This window comes from Eschrichtius robustus, chromosome 1 (genome assembly GCF_028021215.1).
Source record: "Eschrichtius robustus isolate mEscRob2 chromosome 1, mEscRob2.pri, whole genome shotgun sequence".
In the NCBI taxonomy this organism is placed as follows: domain Eukaryota; kingdom Metazoa; phylum Chordata; class Mammalia; order Artiodactyla; family Eschrichtiidae; genus Eschrichtius; species Eschrichtius robustus.
This window is the reverse complement of record NC_090824.1, coordinates 83114950-83124321: the sequence shown is the minus strand read 5'-3', so window position 1 is coordinate 83124321 and position 9372 is coordinate 83114950.

Sequence of the window (9372 nt, the reverse complement as noted above, 5' to 3'; positions counted from 1 at the left end):
TTGTGTGATTGTAATCTGTTATTCCACATTGGTCATTGACCACATTGTGTCACCAATATCTACTGTTTGCCGTTTTCAGATATTGTGTTTTCCTACTAATGGATAAACTTCTTGCTTTTCCTTTTCGTTTTTTCTTGAGTAAATGTAAGTTGCATTTATCTATCCAATTTCATCTTTTTTTTAGCTTCCTGATTCATCATTTCTTATTCTGCTCACTAATCTTTATTCTGAGCACTTGACATCCTCAGACAGGCTGTTTATGGGTAACTGCTCATGTGAGGTGAACTGTAATGAGGATAACATCCTTGCTCTCAAAGAGGAAGAAGACCAAAATGAAACTCCGCCTCTCATCTGGAAATCATTGACTCCCCTTCTACAAAATAGTGAGTTTATGTTTTACTCAGAGTCTTTTTCTCCTTTATTGCTTTGTAGTATAATTGTATATGAGTGCACACATAATTACACTTACTGTTAATGACTTTTTACCTCCTAACTTTTGTAGATTATTAGCAAAACATAATAATAATAATCTGTAATGTTACAGAGCAGTTATTATGAGATGGACACTTTTCTGAGGGCTTCATATGTATTATATAATTTAATCCTAAAGTACTAATTACTAAATATATAACTAAGTATTATCATTGTCCCCATTTTGTACAGCTGGTAAGTTGAAGAGAGACAATTCAAACATAGGCATCTGACCCCAAGGCCTGAGCAATTTTAACCACTATGATATATGGCCTTTAAAAAAAAAAGTACAATTAAGACAATGTGTTTGTTCATGATGCTGAAGCAGCTAGTTGGAAAATGTGGAGTTAATCCAAACCAGATTGTTCTTTACTGAGATAAAAAAGAATAAAACTGATCAAATTACATTATTTTCCATTTAAATAATTTTGTAGTATAGAAACAATGTGAAAATTATTTGTCATATACCTATTTAGGTGATACTTTCTCTTTCTGTCTTTTAGCATCAGTGGCTTCTTTTTCTTTAAACTTCAAATTTATCCTTTTGTCTAATTTAAACATGAATTTCTTCTGAAAGCACACACACACTCACACACCAAAAAAAAAAAAAAAAAAAGGAAATTGTATTGGTTATACGAACACATAAATCATTTTTATAAATTAGATTGTTTTCAGATTTTTAAAATTAGGAATAATAATGTATTTTAGAATGTAAAAACTTTAGATTTATGAAGAGTCTTACTAATCTCCATCTTGTGAGCTGATTCAAAGTAATGCAGTGATAACTTTTGTAGTGACCTGGCATCTGAGGCACAGGTTTTTGGTGCCCTTGTCACATGCTGTCGAGCACTGCCAAATAGTTCTGGGTACACTGGCAATGTTCTACCAAAACTTGGGATGTGCATTTCTCCATTCTTCTGCCTCAGGGCTTCCTCTGAAGCCAAGGGAGCTTACTCAGCCCTTGTGCAAGGAAGCCTGGAAGAGTGAGGGAAATATTGGCACTTGCAGCAGCGTTCAACTAATGGGGGACAGGATATTGTGAATAAATACACCAGCCTGATAGCCTTCAGATGAGCAATCTGAGCCACCTTCTACAGAGCTCCTCAGAGAATTCCCAGTAGAATTGATCCTTGGTTGCTCAGGTCATTAACCCACTCAATAGCACTGTTGGCTTTTCCTCTCCTGTCTTGCTCTCCATGCCTTCTCAGTCAGCTTTTTGTGACTTACCTCCCAAATAAGTTACCTACATCCAACTTCTTATTTTAGACCCTCTTTTGGGACAGTCTAAACTAAGACAGGAATTTAGAATTGAATGTACAGATAACTTATAAAACCCAGTGTTCTTTTTAATCCTGCATTTTAACTTCAATTTTTTAATGGTACTCTTTAAAAATCTTTTTAACCCTATGCACAAGTTACATAGTAGCATAATTTATCTGTTTCAGGGATGATATATTTATGTATACCTGAAGTGTATTAATACATTTCAGAGCTTCAACTCTATATTTAAAAGTTAAAAACTTTTGAAATCATTTGAAAAACATTTGTTACTATATGTTTACCTCCTCTAACTATGCATAATTCACTTGTTAAAACCCAGTGATAAGGGAAGGAATGTGTTTCTTTAACTTGACATTTTATTCTGCAGGATGTTATTTTCCTCCCAGGAGTTCTGTTTTATGGAACTATATTAGGAAAGTGTTGATTTGACATCTGTCATTATAGGTTTCATTTACTGTTTTTTTTCTTTCTTTCTTATTCTTTCTTTTTTTTCTTTTTCAGGTCAAAAATCAATGAGTTCAGGAAAATCTCCAAGTGGTTACCAGTGGATTCGTGGCATTATAGCCGCCTTTCTCTCATTCAGTGAAGAAAGTGTTATAATTGCAGCAGCTCAAGCCTTTTCTTCTCTACAAGGTGCTGATTTAGTTAGTACTTAGTGAGTAAGGAAACTGCTTTTAAAATTCAGAAAAACAATTAACAGGTTTATTTATTTATTTTAATTCTAAGCCTTCCCCAAACCAGAATCTATGAATATCTGGTATTAAGTGATCTTTAGTGATGAAAATCAACTGTCTAGTGATAATGTATTTATTTGGAAATTCATAAACATCAAGGTGATAGGGAAAAAAAGTAAAACCTGTGTGTTTGAATTATCTCTGAAATGCATTCTAAAGCTTTATGCAAATAACCATGGCTTCTTTCTGTAGTCATGTATCTTAGATTAACGTGTGCATGTATGCCGGGTGTGTTGTCTGCTTCCTAAAGTGCTTTTGTTAACATCATAATTTTAAGTTAAGTTTTTCAGAAGCCTGTTCCTACTGTACGTTTTGGCATCTAAGATTAGGTCAGTGGCCATAAATCTCATTTACGTACTTAATGCAAAGGAGATACTGCTGTCTTGGGAATCATGTGAGCCAGATTCCTTACTTTGCCCCTCTTGTAAGATATTGACATATAAAACAAAATGCTCCCATTTTGTTTTGCATCTTTCTTTATTTAAAACTTTAAATAAACAATGTTTATGCAAGATTCTTTTTCATTCATAAAAATGGAAATCACTCTTAGTGACTGCATGAGAAGGCTTGTTCACGAATTCGCATGATAGATCACCCCATAAAATCTTTACATTTGGCTTGTGCAGCTGAATTCATGACTGAATACAGAATGATAAAGAAGCGTTAGCATTTTGTGGAAAGAAAAGAAATCATGCCTTCTAGATGGCCCTTAAGCTAGCTTCTAACTGCCTGGAAATCAGATAGAAATGTATAATCAAACTTGCCTTAAAGGCACAGCGTTTAGTGTAAATCTTTAGGTCATAATCTGTAAATTAATACAAAGAGATTCTTTAAAATTTATTTGGTTTTCATTATATTTGCATGGAAATCTGCCAGTCCGAACATATATTTATCTTTTTTTTTTTAACCTTTCTATCTATCAGAAGTTAAAATAGAAATGATGGATTGTGTCACTGGCCAGTCCAGCAGCCTATTTCTTTCAACACATTGCTATGTATTTACTGTTTTAGCTATAGTGTTTTCAATTTCTGGCAAAATAGTCAGTTTTTGATCCTGGGTAGAAAATGTCAGTGCTCACATTTCCTGTGGGCTTTTGGCCTTTTTGTGAAAAGGTAGGGGGAGAGCTAAATGAATTATGATGCTGTCATCTGAAGAAACCACAGTGTAATTCTTTGCCAAATTTTAGCAAGAACAGAGCTGATCATCTGCTAGCACAAGCCTTTCCTTGAACCCTACCAGCAGTTCACTCAGGCTTCTGCCTGTTCTCTTTCATGCTGTGAGATTGTAGCCTACAGAAGTCCTTTTAACCTTCCCTTTGCAAGGTTAATTGATTTAATAACCCCCAAAGAAGACAAATTTTGCCAGAGGAGTTTAGAAATCTAAATTTAGGAATTTAAAATTTCACAGCTGAGCTTAAGTAATATTAAAATTAAGACAGTTGCTTCTTAACATAAATAGTTTATGGAGAATGCATGTGTCTTGTATTAATTTTTTTGAAAGCTGACACTCTTCTCATCCTTCACAAATCTATTTCCCTAGATTTTAAAGAATGGCAAATATTACCAGATAACATTTGTGTGTTATAGTCTTTGAAATCAACACATTCTGAATGTGAATATAGCTAATGTATATTGTAATCATCTGATAGTATGGTTTGCCATGCTTAAGTGCTCCTCAAAACCATTAATTTATACATTCTAATATCTTTTACTGACTCCTAAGGAAGTATCCTTGCTTGGACTAATGGAATTTTGTTCCTACCCATTTGGAACAATTCATAGGAAAAAAATCTCAATATTAAAGATTGTTATCTATGAGGATTCTTCAATTTCATTTTTTAGCAATCATTTTGTAGCACTAGTTTCAGATGATTTTTTTAATTGTTCATTTACAATGTTGTGTTAATTACTGCTGTACAGCAAAAGTAATTCAGTTATACATACATACATGTTCTTTTTTTTAATACATTCTTTTCCATTATGGCTTATTATAGGATATTGTATATAGTTCTCTCTGCTATACAGTAGAACCTAGTTGTTTATCCATTCTATATATAAATGCTTACATCTGCTAACCCCAGCCTTCTACTCCATCCCTCCCCCAACGCCCTCCCCCTTGGCAACCACCAGCCAGTTCTCTATGTCCATGATTCTGTTTCATAGATAGATAGGTTCATTTGTGTCTTATTTTAGATTCCACGTATAAGTGATATCATATGGTATTTGTCTTTCTCTTTCTGACTTAACTTCACTTAGTATGATAATCTCTAGTTTCATCCACGTTGCTGCAGATGGCATTATTTTGTTCCTTTTTATGGCTGAGTAGTGTTCCATTGTATATATGTACAACATCTTCTTTGTCCATTCAGCTGTCAGTGGACATTTAGGTTGTTTCCACGTCTTGGCTATTGTGAATAGTGTTGCTATGAACATAGGGGTGCATGTATCTTTTTGAATTATAGTTTTGTCTGGATATATGCCCAGGAGTGGGATTGTTGAATCATATGGTAATTCTATTTTTAGTTTTCTGAGGAACCTCCATACTGTTTTTCACAGTGGCTGGACCAACCTACATTCCCACCAACAGTGTAGGAGGGTTCCCTTTTCTCCACAGCCTCTCCAGCATTTGTTATTTGTAGACTTTTTAATGATGGCCATTCTGACCCATGTGAGGTGGTACCTCATTGTAGTTTTGATTTGCATTTCTCTAATAATTAGTGATGTTGAACATCTTTTTATGTGCCTATTGGCCATCTGTATGTCTTCTTTGGAGAAATGTCTATTTAGGTCTTCTGCCCATTTTTTGGTTGGATTTTTTGTTGTTTTTGTTGTTGAGTTGTATGAGCTGTTTCTATATTTTGGAAATTAAGCCCTTATTGCTCACATCGTTTGCAAATATTTTCTCCCATTCTGTAGGTTGTCTTTTTGTTTTGTTTATGGTTCCTTTGCTGTGCAAAAGCTTGTAAGTTTGATTAGGTCCCATTTGTTTATTTTTGTTTTTATTTCTATTGCCTTGGGAGACTGACCTAAGAAAACATTGGTACGATTTATGTCAGAGAATGTTTTGCCTATGAGCTCTTTTAGGAGTTTTATGGTGTCGTGTCTTATGTTTAAGTCTTTGAGCTATTTTGAGTTTATTTTTGTGTATGGTGTGAGGGCATGTTCTAACTTCATTGATTTACATGTGGCTGTTCAACTTTCCCAACACCACTTGCTGAAGAGACTTGTCTTTTTCCCATTGTATATTCTTGCCTCTTTCATTGAAGATTAACTGACCGTAAGTGTGTGGGTTTATTTCTGGGCTCTCTATCCTGTTCCATTGATCCATATGTCTTGTTTTTGTGCCAGTACCACACTGTTTTGATTACTTAGCTTTGTAGTATTGTCTGAAGTCTGGGAGGGTTATGCCTCCTGCTTTGTTCTTTTTCTTTAGGATTGCTTTGGCAATTCTGGGTCTTCTGTGGTTCCATATGAATTTTAGTATAATTTGTTCTAGTTATGTGAAAAATGTCATGGGTAATTTGATAGGGATCGCATTAAATCTGTAGATTGCTTTGGGTGGTATGTCCAGCGAATGATTTTTTTATTTGATTTATCTTTCTTGATAAATAATTTTAAGTCTTTGTTTCCTCTTATCACCTTTTTATTTTATCACTTTTTCTTCTTTTGTCCAGCCCAACTCTAGGATTCCTTCTTTCCATAACATGTATTCAGCAAGCACTTTTTAGTGCCTATTCTGTGCCAAGTACCATGCTACGTTCTGGGTTTACTGCAGAGAATGAAATAGGTTTATATTCTGCACTCACAGAATTTAGAGTCTAGTGGAAATAATACCCATAATTATGCAAAAAAGATAGGTGAGAGATAGAGAGGAATACATTTAACCTAGATTTTTTTTTTCCAGCTGAATGCTTTTCCTCTAAAATCAGGAACAAGACGAGGATGCCTACTCTTACCATTTATATTAAAAAATTAAAAATAAAATTACCATATGATCCAGCAATATTCACTCCTAGGTATATATCTGAAGGAAACAAAAACACAAATTTGAAAACATTGAACCACAATGTTCATAGCATTATTTGCAATAGCCAAGACAAGACATGGGAGCAACCTAAGTGTTCATGAACAGATGAATGCATAGAGAGAATGTGAGATATATATATGTAACATATATACACAATGGAATATTACTCAGCCATAAAAAAGAATGCAATTTTGCCATTTACAACAACAGGGATGGACCTGTAAGGTATTATGTTTAGTGAAATAAGTCAAACACAGAAAGGCAAAATTCTGTGTTTTTACTTGTATGTGGAATCCAAAAAACAAAACAAAAGAATGAATATAACAAAACAGAAACAGGCTCACAGTACAGAGAACAAACTAGTCATTACCAGTGGGAAGAAGGATTGGACTGGAACAAGATAGAGGAAGGGGGTTAAGACACAGAAACTACTAGATGTAAAATAAATAAGATACAAGGATGTAATGTACAACACAGGGAATATAGCCAATATTTTATGACAGCTTTATATGGTATATAATCTATAAAAATATTGAATCACTATGTTGTATACCTGAAACTAACATAATATTATAACTCAACTATACTTCAATTAAAAAATTAAAAATATTAGTTTGGGATGAATTGTAAATAGAACAGGTCTAAACATCAGCTTAGGGAACTGGAAGCTTAACCTGAGGAATTTTTACATAACCCAGTGCAAAATCACAAAGGGATGAAAAAGCATAGGAGTTTGTTACATTTGGTACCCTTTACTTCTCTTTTTGGGGTCTACAGGTTCCTCAGCTTCATATGATTGCATGTGTATGTTTAGTCTTTGGGAGATAGGACACAGGAAATGTTTGAAGTCATAAAGGGAATTGTTGGAAAGCTTTGAAAATAACAGAAGGCACGGTGAGAAGACGGAATGGTTTTGTATTTAACTGATACACGTATCTTTATTATATTCTTCATCCTATTTTTGTTGGATTTAAGGAAAAGTGGGGTGTCTATCTTTTCCTCATATTCCCCTTGCTCCTGTGAATTTCTATTTATAGGTCTTTTGGAAGATGACATGACTTTATACAATACACTTATATCTCTACTGATTTAGCATCTTCTGACAATTCTCTATTATCTCCTCACTATAAAGAGTGAATAATTAGCTAAATTTTATTTAGTATTTACTATGTGCCTGATCCTGTATTAACTCAATTATCACAACAACCCTGTGAGTTAGGTACTGTTATCCCCATCTTACAGATGATGAAACTGGGTTAACTAGAAGTTATCTAGGCCAAGTTTACACTACTAGTCAGTTGGTGGGATACACATAAGCAACTGGCCCTTCTGCTTCTGCTTTTAGCCTCTGTTCTATATGGCCTCTCCCTAAGTCAGTGATATACCTATGTTTTAATTCTGTTATTGAAGGATTAAGTAAACATACAGGTACTTTTCTCAAGCTACTTAGCTTTAAATTTTTAAGTGAGAAATTTAAATGTAGACATTTGTCATAGGTTATAAAATAAATTACTTCCAGTGGATTTCTAATAATAGTTTCTCAGTGCTGAAGCAAAACAAATACCGGATGGATTCCGGTGCTGCATTTAGTTTTTAATTAGTGACTGTGAAAATAAGTTCTCACTGTTGTTAAAGCAATTCAGTAGTAGAATCACTTTAAAACATTAATTCTTACTTATAAATAAATTCACCTTAGGCAAACAGTACATAAAAATGAAATGATACCACTTAAAGTGAACAATAGACTTTTGTTAAAGTGTCTAAATGTAGCAGTAAGTAAAGAGGTGAGCTGGCAACTGCACTGTTTTGGAAAGCTACTGACTTTGGGAACAAAGTGATGCTGACAAAGTCACCTCTACTGTTCAGATTTGGAAGTTTGATAACAACCTATGCTCACTCTGTAAACAAAAATATCCCAAGAAAAAAAGAAAACAAAATATTTTCCTCTCTTTCCCCAAGTGACACATTTTCTTGGCTTTTGTTCCACAAATATGTTCATTTTAACACAATCAAAAAATGTTTCAATCCAGACATAAAGCCAAAATTCTCTATAAGAAAGCTGATTTAAAGGCATTCATAGGAAAATGACGTCTAAAGTGTGTTGCACATTAATAACATCACCCTTAAATAGAATGTCTTTTAAATGTCATGTTCAGAAATTGACATACTGATTTTTTAAAAATCCTATTTAATTACTTTATGTCTGCATTATACAAGATTTGAGGAGGGAGAGTTTAAAATCCTTTTCTAACTCATCCAGAAGCAGTGTCTTCATTATTTTTCCTTTATTCTTTCACTAACTATGTTTAAATAACATATTTGAGTGAAAATTTAAAAAATTCAGTGAAAATTAAGATGTTCCCAAACATATTGGTAAATTCATTCAAGAAATTATTTGGATTCCTACAAGTAAGTATATTTAACCTGAGGGTAACGTGATGTTCAGAGGCATATAATATAGTTCAAAACACAAGAATAAGTTAATAATCTGATAACTTCCTACCAGTCAAGGATATGTCCCAGAATATATAACAAAAAGTTTGGAAAATATGGGAGAAAAATTGAGAGACATGGAAGAAAAATCTGGAAGGTCCCAGGTTCAAATAAACAGAACAGAAATAGGTGGTAGAGGAGAGATAGTTTTTGAAAAATAGAAGGAAATTGTTTTCAGTTAATAAGGATAAAATTATTCAGAAAAAACTTCAACCCAAAAGACTCTTGGATACTATCAGATTTACATTCTCCACTCTAAGGAAAAAGAAATGCAGTAATACAGAAATGGCAGTGAGAGAAAATATTAAGTAACACAGGTATAATACAACCAAAACTTATTAGAAGATGGTGGCAGTACAGATTGAGA